The sequence below is a fragment of the Lissotriton vulgaris genome, chromosome 6 (genome assembly GCF_964263255.1).
Source record: "Lissotriton vulgaris chromosome 6, aLisVul1.2, whole genome shotgun sequence".
In the NCBI taxonomy this organism is placed as follows: Eukaryota; Metazoa; Chordata; class Amphibia; order Caudata; family Salamandridae; genus Lissotriton; species Lissotriton vulgaris.
In genome coordinates, this window is record NC_141694.1 from 758,358,847 (window position 1) to 758,374,645 (window position 15,799).

Below are 15,799 nucleotides of genomic sequence, written 5' to 3' on the forward strand. Positions count from 1 at the left end.
AGTAAGAGGCACTGTAATAAAATGTCAGTTATCAAACATGAGCGTGGTTTACGATTTCCTCCCCATCACCAAAAGACATTAGTATTCCCTCATCCCGCAGCGAGCATACATTGGATGTTGTTCTTCTTGTTTCACTTGCATATTACTTCCCATGGTACAATAGTTGCTGTGTGCTTGTTTGTTTTAATGTGTTGCAATAATGTATTATCTACATCGTTGTGTCACAACGAAGAGTAAATTAGCAAATAAGTAATTGTCCCGATATTGTGTGCATTCTCCAACACAGTGCAGTGTGTGAAACTCATTCATTAGGCTCCAAGTGCATTCCTTTCATTCATCCATTTTTTTACCTTTCAGAAGCAGGCAGAGGTTGGTGCTTTACACCTTTGAAAGTAATGACCCAGAGAAAGTGTAAACATCCCAGTGGGGATTGAATTACATGGCAAGTGCTACTGATAGGTTTCCTGTCAGTGCCACGACAAGCAAGCTGGGACATGTTGCTCAACTTTGCACGGTTTGGCATCGTGCTCTGATTTCTTAGTTCAGCATCAGAAGAAAGCACTAGCTGCTAATTCTTGCCATTAGCTATAATTGGTTGCCAGTGCTCACATTGTAAATTTATTAGTGCTGAGTTCTAAAACTGTCCATTGAGTTCGCCGCCCACCTCTGTTACTGGGGTTGCCCACTCCCATTTCTGATGGTGCTCTGTCTCACTGTAGGTAGTACCAATTATGTTTGGTGCTATCAGCAGAACCACCTGCAAGCACTTTTAAAGTGATGTGGTGCAAATATTTACCCCAAATAGGACTATGGTAGAAAAGAGCAGGGAGCAGTGGGTTCTGCCTGATGAAACTTCGAAAAAGTGGTGCCAAATTATGAATTATACAGCACAATTTTCACAAAACATGACTAAAAGTCCATAGGGATATAGGCAGTGTGATGGGGCAGTGGAAGATAGACACCAGGGGCCTTATTTATGAAGGCCTTGTGCCACCGGTGCGTCACTTTTTCCCATGTTAAAAGTGACGCACCGGCGGCGCAAGGCCTTCATAAATATGGCCCCTGGTGTTAGACCTGGTACTGTTGGCGTGAGTCTCCCTTCCATCTTTCGCTGTTGTCTCCTCTGTTTTTTTATACGTTTTTGCTGGCTTACATAATTTGGGCACTGTGCCACTACTATTCAGTGCCACAGTGCAAGTGCTCCCTACTGTAAATTGTTGTAATGGATTAGGGACGCCATGGTTGTCTTATTTGATTTACTTGGCAGACCCTAGTACAGTGCACCATGTCTAACCAGGGCTTGTAGATCAAATGCTGCTAGTGGGCTTGCAGCACTGATTGTGCCACCCACAGAAGCAGCTTGTAAAGTATGTCTCAGGCCTGCCATTGCAGAGCCTGTGTGCAGGCTAGTACTGCTATGTCGACTTGGTAAGTGCACCCACTTACCAGTGCCCAAACCTTCCCTTTTCTACATGTTAGCCACCCCGAAGGTAGGCCCAAGGGCAGTGTGCATTGTAAGGGAAAGGTAGGACATGCCCTGGTGTGTGTGGCATGTCCTGGTTGTGAATTACAGCCAATTTCGATTTTTACTATTGCAAGGCCACCTGTCCCCATAGGCCAGAATGGTCAATTTGATTATAACATCGTATAATCCTAACTGACCCAGGGAACATGATAGAGAAATGAATTTGGTATGCCTGAACTCAAATGTTAAAATACATCTTTTAGTAAAGGCGATTTTTACATTCTGTGTTTGGAAATACCACTTTCAGAAAGTTGGTATTTTCTTACCTAACCATCCAGCCTGCCTCTGCTAGGTTGCGTATTGCATGTCTGGTTTGTGAGTGACAGGAGGGATTGGGCTCCAGCAGTCTGATGAGTCAGGGCTGAGCTGAATAGGACCTTGGTTAAATAGAGAGTAGGGGGCTGAGATTTCCTTTCACTCCCCTGAGCGCTCATAGAAGAGAGAGTAGGGGGAGGAGATTTCCTTTGAGCTACCTGGGCCAGGTCTGCTTTCAACAATGCTGGCTCCACCTCCTGCCAGGAAGCTGCACCAGTGAAGACAGAACTGGTTTTGGCCAGGTACAGACACTCTCTGCCTTCAGAGAACAAATACATTAGTAGTATAAATATTGGGGCCCAGACCCCAAGACGTTAGATCACTTCTGGGAATCAAGACAAACCTTTGCCACGGAGAGGAACCAAGGAAGCTGAATGATTTGACTGCCCCTGTGCATTGTGCTATTTTCTGGGGTTGGCCTATAGTGGTTACTTATTTGCCAAGGAAAGGAGAAGGAACTTTTTATGAACTTCCATCATCTTGAAGAAGAATCTCCAAGTGCTTGAAGTGGGCTTGCCTCCTGCTGAAGTCTCAGGGATACAAGACTTCACCACCCGCTCCCCCCTGTATTTCATTGCTGGGAATTCTGTCTGCAGAAGCCTCCATATTCTTGGGAGCTGGAAGCGCAACACAACAAGAAGAAGCATGTTGCAGCTGTTGCCGTTGCATTACCGGAGAAGCATGTCGCAAGGCCTGTCATGGCTCAGAAATTCCTGAGTCGCCGCACAGCTGTCGTGCCTGCACGCATCACCTTCATGTTGTTGCACTGCATCAAAGATGCCATCTTGTTGCATCGCATCGAGGCGCCATTTTATCGCATCGCAACTGGAACGCAATACAAGATTGACCCATCATCTCCTCTCTGGTAAGGAACTGATGCATCGCCTACTTTGCGCAAGCATTGAGGAACAGATGCATCGCCTCCCCCGAAGCAAGGAACCAGCGCATCGTCCTCCTTGCGAACCTTTTGTTTATCTTGCGCTACGCATCCAAAGGTACTTTGTGAGAAATGTGTCGCATTTACCATCACCTTTGAACTAAGCTATTTTTATCATTTAAAAGTAATTTTCCTAATACTGTATTGTGGATTTTTGTCATTTGGGTCTTGTGTTAAAGTCTATATGAAGAATATCTTTTTTTTATAAAGCCTGCATGGTGTCCATCTGTAGTGTTTTCACTGTATTACTGTATGTGTTCACAAATGCTTTACACAGTGCCTCTAAGATAAGTCTACCTTCTCGTTCCAAGCTACCACAGGGTTGAGCCGGGTTTATTTTAGGAGTGTAGCCCCTTACCCTGGCTAGAAGCAAGGGTCCCTATTTGGAAAAAGGTGCAAACCATTGCCAGCTAGAGACCCCAGTTCTAACATTGGTGGTCAGCTGTGAGGATTCTGGACTTGCATTTGTGAGTATATACAGTGATTAGTGTACACTACTAGTGAGTGCAGACCAAACACAACCACATACATTTTAGTAGAATGTTTTCTCTTGGAACTGTTATTTTGGCTAAAGACTGCCAATTCTTATTGTCATGAGCAAAAGAGCATCCAACGCATCTGTGGATCTAGATTTTGAGAAAGAGAGGGTGGATACCTACACTGTGAAACAGCTGAAATACTTCTGTTGAAAATTTAAAGCTGCTACTCCAGGCCTCACCAAGAAGGATGAGTTCCAAAAGGCGCTGAGGACCTGGTTGGAAGCTAGAAATGCCTCTGAGCATGTGGAAGAGGCCGGGAATACAGATGGGCAGTTAGATGGGCCATTGGGTCCAGCTGGGAAAAGAGTACCTTACCCACCAGGCAGTGGTGTTTCTTCCAAGGGCCTGTCCCCAGGAGAGCTGGAGGACAGGGAGAGAAATAGAGTGCATAAAATAGAGCTAGCCAAGCTCAAGATGGCGGGTCAAAAAGACCTAGAGAATAAGGAGCTGGAGTTTGAAAATAACAAATTAGCATTGGAAAGAGAGAGAATGAGATTAGAACATGAGGGAATGTTGAGGGAGTTGGAGATCAAAGCTAGAAGCTTAGAAATGAATCCCTCTGGTGGCAACAAACCATCTGTGCCTGCAGAAGGAAGAGTATATTTCCCCAAGGATGTCATTAAGGATTTTCATAAGCATGAAGATATTGGGGAGTGGTTTGCAGCCAATGAAATGGCAATGTTGGCCCACCGGGTCCCTGAGAAGGACTGGGGAGCGGGCTTGTTGGCCAATTTGTTAGTGATTGGAGGGATACTTTGTTAGACCTGCCCAGTGAGAATAGGATGCTTTATACCCACATGAAGGAAGCCTTGATGACCAGGTATGGGTTGACCCCAGAGCTCTATAGACAGAGGTTTAGGAATTGTAAGAAACTGGAGGCAACTTCCTGGGTAGAATATGTACCTTTCTTTTGCAGAGGTATGGATGGTTGGGTGAAGAGTAGCAAAGTGAATACTTTTGAGGAGCTCTATGATTTCTTTGCATGGGTGAACTTGTCTGGTAACTGTTTTCCAGAGCTACGCCAGCACCTTATTGATAGCAAACTAACTAACCCTAGGAATCTTCTTGAGGAGGCGGACCGCTGGGTCAGTACCCGGGTCCACAAGGGTCATTTGGGAGACTGCCAACAGTGGGTAGGTTCCCCAGCAGAAGAGTGGTGGGGACAAGGGTAAAGAGAGAGAATTCTAGAAAGAGCCCCAAAGTTATCCCCAAGGGAACCAAGGGAAGGGTTCACAGCCTCCCCCTGAGAAGAAGCCAGAGGCCTGACAGGTAAACCTGTTAGCGGGGGCCCATCTACATGTTTTAAGTGTGGTCTAGTGGGCCACTGTTGGTATGATCCCAAGTGTCCCCAGAGGGAACCCAATGCACCACCTTGTGCACTACCCCGTCAGATGCCAAGTGGCCAAGTGTAGCCCGGGGGGGGGGGAGATTGGTGCCCAAGGTGGGTGGGGTCCTGCAGAAATGTCCCTTGTATCTTTAGGAGATTGTGAGATGATCCTTAGGACCCAGCTGCCTGATAACACTAAGAAATAAAGTCAGTGGGTGATATTTTAACCGCCACACTCGGTCTTTTGCCTCATCACATTGACGGTGTGGAAAGCACTTATTTTAAATTGTATTTGCACTGATTTTAATAGTGTACTGTTGCTTTCTCTGCTGACCCCGGTCCGCCGCGGCTTTTGCCGTTTGTTGCGGAGGGTCGCTTGCAGGTATACTCACTTCCGGTTGCACACACAGAAGTCGAGGTCAGCGTGCTAGTGCTCCGGCTCCCTTTCCCTACTTAATAGCAAGGGAGGCGCGGACGCGCGCAGCGGCGCGCCAAAGGCAAGCCCGTCTGCGCCCGCCCGCGCCTGACCGCTGCCAGCTGCCCGGTCACTATCTTCCATCTGTTTCCGGACCTAGCACTCCCCCCGATTTCCGAAAATGACTTTTTGCACTCCGACCTCCATCAGGTATGCACGACAAGATTTGTTGGCTCTTAATCGCTCTCCCCTAGCGTTATCAGACAAACTAAAAACCGATCTTTTAAAAGCTCCCAATGATTGTATTAAGACGGCTGGTGTCCGAACCAAACTTAGTTCCACATTAGGAAAATATACCGCTATATATTTGAATGCCAGATCTATTCCAAAACACGCTATGGAAATATGGAGTCTCCTCAATTTTGAAGAACCCGAACTGTGCTTTATCACGGAAACATGGCTGCATGAACATGCAACCCCTGATCTCCATATTGCCTTTCCCCCACAATACTCCATAATCAGACGAGATAAAATAGGAGGAAAAGGTGGGGGTGTACTTATAGCAGCTACAAAGAACATAAATGTTCAAATTATAGACAGCCTAGCGGTAAGGGATACAGAAATTCAAATTTTTAAAATTAACAAGCTAGAAAAGGAAGACATCTGGAAAGGGGCCTTATTATATCGCCCTCCGGGAAATAAAGGAGATTTCGCCAACACCCCACTAGAAACCATCGCTCCGCATGTATTGACGTCAGACAATTTCCTATTATTAGGTGATTTTAACTATCATGTGGACGATCAGTCTAATGCGGACACAGAAAAACTGATCTCCACAATGAACACCCTCAACCTGATACAAAAGGTTACTGGCCCCACCCACCTAGCAGGTCATACTCTTGATCTTTTATTCACAAATTTGCCTAATGTCTTACTAAAGACTCCCACTCCATTACTATGGACCGATCACTTTCTGGTGAAATTCTCTATAAGTGGCCATAGATTTCAAACCGTAATAAACAAAAGGCAAAAAGCATGTAGAAACATGAAAAAGATTACTCAGGCTTCTTTTTTAGAAAATTTCACAATAGATCATAAAAACCTCAAGGAAAATGTACACCTTGGAGCTATACATCTGGAGTCCGCCATCCATAAAACACTAGATAAGATAGCCCCCTTATGAAAGGTGTACTGTAGGGAAAAAACCTCACCATGGTTTACCGACCAATTAAAACATCTGAAAACTCAAACAAGAAATGCTGAAAAAACCTGGCGCAAAACTAAAAACCCCAATGATCGCAAAATTTACCAAACCCTACACACCGAATACATGAGGAAAATCAAAACTGCAAAAAGAACCCATATAGCTGAACGTATAAATAAAGCTGAAAACTCGTCCAAAGAGCTCCATCACATTCTAAAAGAACTTACGTCCGCTAAAAGTCCACAAGAGACCCCAAAAACCAAAGAATGGACGGAAGACCTTTCAATGTTCTTAGACGACAAAATCACAAAAATATGTCACCCATTCAATACAGAAAATATATGTCTTCAACACCTTGGCAAAGAGCTACACACGAATCAAGATGTCTCTTCCTCTAACTGGTCCACTTTTGAATTGTTAAACGATGAAAAAATCTTACGTCTAGGACAGAAAATTAAATCTGGATCCCCCTGTGATCACCTAACATCCAAACTATTTACCACCCTTGCTCCAGTGTTGGTCCATCCCCTCTCTTGCCTCCTAAACACATCCCTGATAGAAGCGGAATTCCCTAAAATCTGGAAAGCGGCTAGAGTAAAACCACTACTAAAAAAGCCCGGTGCGGATGCAAACACCTTTTCAAACTACCGCCCCATTTCCTTGTTACCCTTCTCAGGGAAAGTGCTGGAGGCATTTGTAAATGAGCAGCTGATAGGCTATCTCGAGAGGAACAATCTACTCGACACCTCACAGTCAGGTTTCCATGCTGCACATAGCACGGAGACAGCCCTGATTGAGGTTACTGACAACATCAGATGTGCCCTTGACAAACGTCAGTCATGCATTCTGGTACTTCTAGACCTATCGGCTGCCTTTGACACCATCTCCTATCACATTTTAGTCAGACGGCTGTGGGAGTATGGTGTCAAGGGGCAGGTTTTAAAGTGGTTCACCAGCTATCTGTCTAATCGAACTACCACACTGCAAACAGATGAAACCTTTGCCAGCACACGGCCAGTTACAAGGGGTGTGCCACAGGGCTCTATCCTTAGCCCTTCACTTTTTAATGTTTATATGGCCCCTCTGGCCAATCTCATTAGGGCACATGGATTTGACGTGTTATCATATGCGGATGACACGCAAATACTTGTTACCCTTGGCCACGACATTAATGATACCAAAAAACGTTTAAAAAAATGTTTGATAGAGGTTAAAAATTGGATGAGCCTGAACCACCTACAACTGAATGGTGCAAAATCTGAAATAATGACTTTTGGTCAAGCCAGTGTACACTGGACTCAGGACTGGTGGCCCCCGGAAATGGGGGAATGTCCGGTCCCAAAAGAATCCGTCCGTAATCTTGGAATCCACATGGATAATAAATTATCCATGAAGGACCATGTGAACCACACTGTTGGGACCTGTTTTGGAATCATGCGAAGCCTACGCAGAGCTTTCAAGTGGATACCAAAAGAAGCACGCAAAGTTCTAGTTCAGGGCCTCATAATAAATAGGCTAGATTATTGCAATTCCATCCTGCTTGCCATAAATGAGTGCCATATAAAGAAACTACAAGTTGTTCAAAACACTGCTGCTCGTCTGATTTTGGGACTTCCAAAACGATCCCCTTCCTTGCCAAGCCTAAAAAATCTACACTGGCTCCCCATAAAAAAAGAGCCATCTTTAAAACCATGTGTCTGGTTCACAAACATATGCACGGCACTGGACCAAAATACTGGAACCGAAAATTGACCTGGTACCAGCCCGGACGAGAACTGAGATCCAGCTCCAAGTTCCAACTCACACCATCTAGAGTACAAACAGTCAGAAATGGGGGCCGTGCCTTTTCCCATATGGCACCACTCCTATGGAACAAACTTCCCCTGAATATCCGTGCAACAATCGAACAAATGAGTTTCCGAAAGTTGTTGAAAACATGGCTTTTCAGCTAGGTCTTGCCTTCCAGGATCTTTCACCTTTTTTCAGGGGTTGTCCGCATGCGCCATGAGACTCCCTCACGGGACGTGATATGTCTGCGCAATACAAATATCCAGACTAGACTAGACTAGACTAGTGCAACAGTAGGGAAAGCGCTGGATAGCGTAGGGGTAAAAATTACTATTCCCACTCCAGAGGGTGCAACAGTAGGGAAAACATTGGATAGCGTAGGTGTAAAATGTACTATTCCCACTCCAAAGGGTGCAACAGTAGGGAAAGCATTGGATAGCGTAGGGGTAAAAATTACTATTCCCACTACAGTGAGTGCAACAGTAGGGAAAGCGCTGGATTGCGTAGGGGTAAAAATTACTATTCCCACTCCAAAGGGTGCAACAGTAGGGAAAGCGTTGGATAGCGTAGGGGTAAAAATTACTATTCCCACTCCAGTGAGTGCAACAGTAGGGAAAGCGCTGGATAGCGTATGGGTAAATATTACTATTCCCACTCCAAAGGGTGCAACAGTAGGGAAAGAGTTGGATAGCGTAGGGGTAAAAATTACTATTCCCACTCCAAAGGGTGTAACAGTGGGGAAAGCGTTGGATAGCGTAGGGGTAAAAATTACTATTCCCACTCCAGTGAGTGCAACAGTAGGGAAAGCGCTGGATAGCGTAGGGGTAAAAATTACTATTCCCACTCCAGAGGGTGCAACAGTAGGGAAAGCGATGGATAGCGTAGGGGTAAAAATTACTATTCCCACTCCAAAGAGTGCAACAGTAGGGAAAGCATTGGATAGCGTAGGGGTAAAAATTACCATTCCCACTCCAGTGAGTGCAACAGTAGGGAAAGCGCTGGATATCATAGGGGTAAAAATTACTATTCCCACTCCAAAGGGTGCAACTGTAGGGAAAGCGTTGGATAGCATTGGTGTAAAAATTGCTATTCCCACTCCAGTGAGTGCAACAGTAGGGAAAGCGCTGGATAGCGTAGGGGTAAAAATTACTATTCCCACTCCAAAGGGTGCAAAAGTAGGGAAAGTGTTGGATAGCGTATGGGTAAAAATGACTATTCCCACTCCAAAGGGTGCAACAGTGGGGAAAGCGTTGGGTAGCGTAGGGGTAAAAATTACTATTCCCACTCCAGTGAATGCAACAGTAGAGAAAGCGCTGGATAGCGTAGGGTTAAAAATTACTATTCCCACTCCAGAGCGTGCAACAGTAGGGAAAGCGTTGGATAGCGTATGCGTAAAAATTACTATTCCCACTCCAAAGGGTGCAACAGTAGAGAAAGCGTTGGATAGCGTAGGGGTAAGAATTACTATTCCCACTCCAGTGAGTGCAACAGTAGGGAAAGCGCTGGATAGCGTAGGGGTAAAAATTACTATTCCCACTCCAAAGGGTGCAACTGTAGGGAAAGCGTTGGATAGCGTTGGGGTAAAAATTACTATTTCAACTCCAGTGAGTGCAACAGTAGGGAAAGCGCTGGATAGCGAAGGGGTAAAAATTACTATTCCCACTCCAAAGGGTGCAACAGTAGTGAAAGTGTTGGATAGCGTAGGGGTAAAAATTACTATTCCCACTGCAAAGGGTGCAACAGTGGGGAAAGCGTTGGATAGCGTAGGGGTAAAAATTACTATTCCCACTCCAAGGGGTGCAACAGTAGAGAAAGCGTTGGATAGCGTAGGGGTAAAAATTACTATTCCCACTCCAAAGAGTGCAACAGTAGGGAAAGCGTTGGATAGCGTAAGGGTAAAAATTACCATTCCCACTCCAGTGAGTGCAACAGTAGGGAAAGTGCTGTATAGCGTAGGGGTAAAAATTACTATTCCCACTCCAAAGGGTGCAACTGTAGGGAAAGCGTTGGATAGCGTTGGTGTAAAAATTACTATTCCCACTCCAGTGAGTGCAACAGTAGGGAAAGCGCTGGATAGCGTAGGGGTAAAAATTACTATTCCCACTCCAAAGGGTGCAACAGTAGGGAAAGCGTTGGATAGCGTAGGGGTAAAAATGACTATTCCCACTCCAAAGGATGCAACAGTGGGGAAAGCGTTGGATAGCGTAGGGGTAAAAATTACTATTCCTACTCCAGTGAGTGCAACAGTAGAGAAAGCGCTGGATAACGCAGGGTTAAAAATTACTATTCCCACTCCAGAGTGTGCAACAGTAGGGAAAGCGTTGGATAGCATAGGGGTAAAAATTACTATCCCCACTCCAAAGGGTGCAACAGTAGAGAAAGCGTTGGATAGCGTAGGGGTAAGAATTACTATTCCCACTCCAGTGAGTGCAACAGTAGGGAAAGCGCTGGATAGCGTAGGGGTAAAAATTACTATTCCCACTCCAAAGAGTGCAACAGTAGGGAAAGCGTTGGATAGCGTAAGGGTAAAAATTACCATTCCCACTCCAGTGAGTGCAACAGTAGGGAAAGCGCTGGATAGCGTAGGGGTAAAAATTACTATTCCCACTCCAAAGGGTGCAACTGTAGGGAAAGCGTTGGATAGCGTTGGTGTAAAAATTACTATTCCCACTCCAGTGAGTGCAACAGTAGGGAAAGCGCTGGATAGCGTAGGGGTAAAAATTACTATTCCCACTCCAAAGGGTGCAACAGTAGGGAAAGCGTTGGATAGCGTAGGGGTAAAAATGACTATTCCCACTCCAAAGGGTGCAACAGTGGGGAAAGCGTTGGATAGCGTAGGGGTAAAAATTACTATTCCTACTCCAGTGAGTGCAACAGTAGAGAAAGCGCTGGATAACGTAGGGTTAAAAATTACTATTCCCACTCCAGAGTGTGCAACAGTAGGGAAAGCATTGGATAGCATAGGGGTAAAAATTACTATCCCCACTCCAAAGGGTGCAACAGTAGAGAAAGCGTTGGATAGCGTAGGGGTAAGAATTACTATTCCCACTCCAGTGAGTGCAACAGTAGGGAAAGCGCTGGATAGCGTAGGGGTAAAAATTTCTATTCCCACTCCAAAGGGTGCAACTGTAGGGAAAGCGTTGGATAGCGTTGGGGTAAAAATTACTATTTCCACTCCAGTGAGTGCAACAGTAGGGAAAGCGCTGGATAGCGAAGGAGTAAAAATTACTATTCCCACTCCAAAGGGTGCAACAGTAGGAACAGTGTTGGATAGCGTAGGGGTAAAAATTACTATTCCCACTCCAAAGGGTGCAACAGTGGGGAAAGCGTTGGATAGCGTAGGGGTAAAAATTACTATTCCCACTCCAGTGAGTGCAACAGTAGGGAAAGCGCTGGATAGCGTAGAGGTAAAAATTACTATTCTCACTCCAGAGGGTGCAACAGTAGGGAAAGCGCTGGATAGCGTAGGCATAAAAATTACTATTCCCTTTCCATAGGGTACAACAGTAGGGAAAGCGCTGGAACTCAAAAAAAAATAAAAACCATCTATCAAATTTAGTATAAAATTTAATTTAGATTATAAACATATTTAATATATACATTTAAATATATTATTATTAACAAACACCTACACACCTAAAATGAATTACTCAATTACATTTAATATTTACTAATTAATTAATGATTATTAATGTATTTTTAAATGATTTTATTAATTAATTAATTGACAGCTTTCACACCATATACACTTATAAACACCACAACACAAATTTACATTTATTTACTCTTGTACAATTAATAATTATTTAATTATAATTAATTTATAATTTATTTAATAATTATTCAATTACAATTTAATTACTTCACAACATTTTCTGTTATAAAGTCCACTACACACACCTAAAATTAATTAAACAATTAACATAATTAATCAACATAATTAATTATCAATTAACTAATTGAAATTAATTAACACATAATTATTAAACAATTTATATTAAATCAACACATTAATTAATCAGTTAATTTAATATATTTAAATTACTTCCCACCCTATTCCCCTATAAACCCACAACCCGCTACGGAACTAATAACACAAAATTCAACATAAAATACATTAATAACTAATAAAATGCTACAACATATAATAAATTGACAAACAATACTCATTAAAAACACTAAAATACTTATAATTATTAAAAAATCGATATTTTTGTTAACTATATTTTTGTAAACGATATTTTTTACAACTATATTATTGTTATCGATATTAATTACCTGTCAGTCGATATTCTGGTCAAACTATATTTTTGTTGTCGATATTTCTTCTTGTCGATATTTCTGCGGAGATATTTATGTAACACAATATTTTGCCGTCGATATTCCCGCTCTATACGATTGAGTCGTGCCAGCCCAGTAGTCTTGGTCCCAAAGGCTGCCACGCCTGATGCCACACCCGAACTCTAGTTCTGTGTGGACTACCAAGGACTCAATTCAGTCACCCAGATGGACGCGCACCCCAACCCCAGAGCTGATGAGCTCATTGATCGGCTAGGGGCTGCACGGTACCTCAGTTCGTTTGATTTGACGTCTGGGTACTGGCAGATGGCCTTACCAGATGGGGCCAAAGAGAGGTCAGCAGTCTCCACACCAGATGGGCACTACCAATTCCGGGTTATGCCCATTGGGATGAAGAATGCCCCTGCCACCTTTCAGAGATTGGTCAACAGTGTTGGTTGGACTGGAAGATTTCTGTGACGCCTACCTGGATGACTTCACAGTGTTCAGTTCCACCTGGGATGAACATCTGCACCACCTCTGGGAAGTGTTGATGGCGCTGCGAAGAGCAGGCCTCACGATAAAAGATAGTAAGTGCCAGATCAGGGAGGGTTCCATGGTGCACTTAGGGCACCAGGTAGGAAGCAACCAGGTGACACCCCTACAACCCAAGATTGATATGATCCTGGCATGGGAACCCCCCAAAACCGAGACACAGTTGAGAGCCTTTTTAGGACTTACAGGGTACTAAAGGAGGTTTGTCAAGGGGTATGGCAACATTCTTGCACCCTTGACTGAGCTGACTTCCAGGAAGAAGCCCAAGAAAGTGAACTGGACTGACACCTGTCAGAACGCTTTTGACGCCCTGAAGACTGCCATGTGCACAGCACCTGTGCTTCAGGCACCCAACTTCTCAAAACCATTCATTGTTCAGACAGACACTTCAGACCATGGTGTGGGGCTGTCCTTTCACAGATGAATGAGGAGGCCTATACCAACCCATAGCCTTCATCAGTAGGGGGTTACTTCTACTGGAACAGAGGTGGAGTGCAATTTAGCGTGAGGCATTTGCAGTGGTCTGGGCACTGAAGAAGTTGGGACTCACTTCCTGGTTCACACCGACCACAGGCCCCTCAGATGGTTGATACAGATGAGGGGTGAGAATCCAAAGTTGTTTAGGCGGTCCATTTCCCTACAGGGGATAGACGTCACGATGGAACATCGCCCTGGCACAGAACACGCCAATGCTGATGGTGGGTCCAGATATTTCCGCCTTAGTGAAGAGAACTATCAAGAGGATGGGTAGTTCTCCCCACATTTCAGCTGGAGGCGAAACGTGTTAGACCTGGTACCATTCGTGTGAGTCTCCATTCCATTTTTCGCTGTTGTCTCCTCTGTTTTTTATATTTTTTTGCTGGCATACATGCTTTGGGCACTGTGCCACTGCAATTCAGTGCCACAGTGCAAGTACTCCCTATTGTAAATTGTTGTGATGGATTAGTGACTCCATGATTGGCTTATTTGATTTACTTGTCAGGCCCTAGTACAGTGCACCATGTTTGCCCAGGGCCTATAGATCAAATGCTGCTAGTGGGCTTGCATCACTGAATGTGCCACCCAAAGAAGCAGCTTGTAAAGTATGTCTCAGGCCTGTCATTGCAGAGCCTGTGTACAGGCTAGTACTGCCATGTCAACTTAGTAAGTGCAGCCCCTTATCAGTCCCTAAACCTTCCCTTTTCTACATGTTAGCCACCCCTAAGGTACACCAAAGGGCAGGGTGCATTGTAAGGAAAAGGTAGGACATGGCCTGGTGTGTCTGGCATTTCTTGGTAGTGAACAGGGCCGGACAGGCTACCGGGCAGTTTGGAATGCTGCTGAGCTGGGGGCTGATTTTGTTCATGGAGACCTGCGTGTGCTAAACAAAATTCGTTTTGCTTTAATTATTTCGAAGCACACGCATGTCTCCATGAACAAAATCAGCCCCCACCACAGTGATCTCAGCCCCCAGCTCGGCAGCATTCCAAACTGCCCGGTAGTCAGTCCGGTTACGGTAGTGAATTACAGCCAATTTTGTTTTTCACTATTGCAAGGCTACCTGTCCCAATAGGCCAGATTTGCAGTTTGATTATAACATCCTATAATCCTAACTGGCCCAGGGAACATGGTTGAAAAACACATTTTGTATGCCTGAACTCAGAATGTTAAAATACATCTTTTAGTTAAGGTGATTTTTACATTCTGTGTTTGAAAATACCACTTTCATAAAGTAGGTCTTTTCTGGGCTAACCATCCAGCCTGCCACTGCTAGTTTGTGTATTGCATGTCTGGTTTGTGAGTGACAGGAGGACTTGGGCTCCAGCAGTCTGATGAGTCAGGGCTGGGCTGAATAGGACCTTGGCTGAATAGAAAGTATGGGGTGGAGATTAGAGAGTAGGGGGGGGGATTTTCTTTCAACTATCTAGGCCAGGTCTGCTTTCAACAATGCTGTCTCCACCTCCTGCCAGGAAGTTGCACCAGTGAAGACAGAGCAGGTTTTGGCTAGGTACAGACACTCTCTGCCTTTAGAGAACAAAGAAATTAGTAGTATAAATATTGGGGCCCGGACCCCAAGACTTTAGATCCCTTCTGGGAATCAAGACAAACCTTTGCCAAGGAGAGGAACCAAGGACGCTGAAGGATTTGACTGCCCCAGGGCCATTGTGCTATTTTCTGGGGTTGGCCTGATGTGGTTACTTATTTGCTAAGGAAGGGAGAAGGAACTTTTAATGAACTTCCATCATCTTGAAAAAGAATCTCCAAGGGCTTGAAGTGGGCTTGCCTCCTGCTAAAGTCTCAAGGAAACAAGACTACACCACCAGCTCCCCCCTGAATTTCCTTGCTGGGAATTCTGTCTGCAGAAGCCTGCTTATTGTTGGGAGCTGGAAGCCCGACGCAATGAGAAGAAGCGTTTTGCCATGGCAGCTGTTGCCGTCACATCACGGGAGAAGCGTGTCGTCGCCCTAGAGGTCGCCGTCGCAATACCGGAGAATAGTGTCCCCATTCGCAACTTTGTGGTCACATTAACCAGAGAAGTGTGTCGTCACCCCAAGGGTCGCCGTTGCATCACCGGAGAAGTGTGTCGCAGGGCCTGTCGCAGCTCAGAAGTTCCAGAGTCACCGCACGGCCGTCGTGCATGCACGCATCACCTTCACGTCATTGCACCGGATCAAAGATGCCATCTTGTCGCATAGCATTGGGCAAGCTTGAAAATTAATTGGGCGAAGGAACCCATGGTTAGGCCAGGTGAGGATATGGGGAATAGCAGACCATAGGCGTCTCTCACACCTCCTCTGCTTTACGCTATTCCAGCTCTTGTTCCAAGATAGCAAGCATTTACATAAAGGGGATCACTGACAGACAAAATATCAAGAGGACAAAATATTGAGGTAAAAATATCGACTGCAAAAATATCGACTTCCTATCTTCAAACAG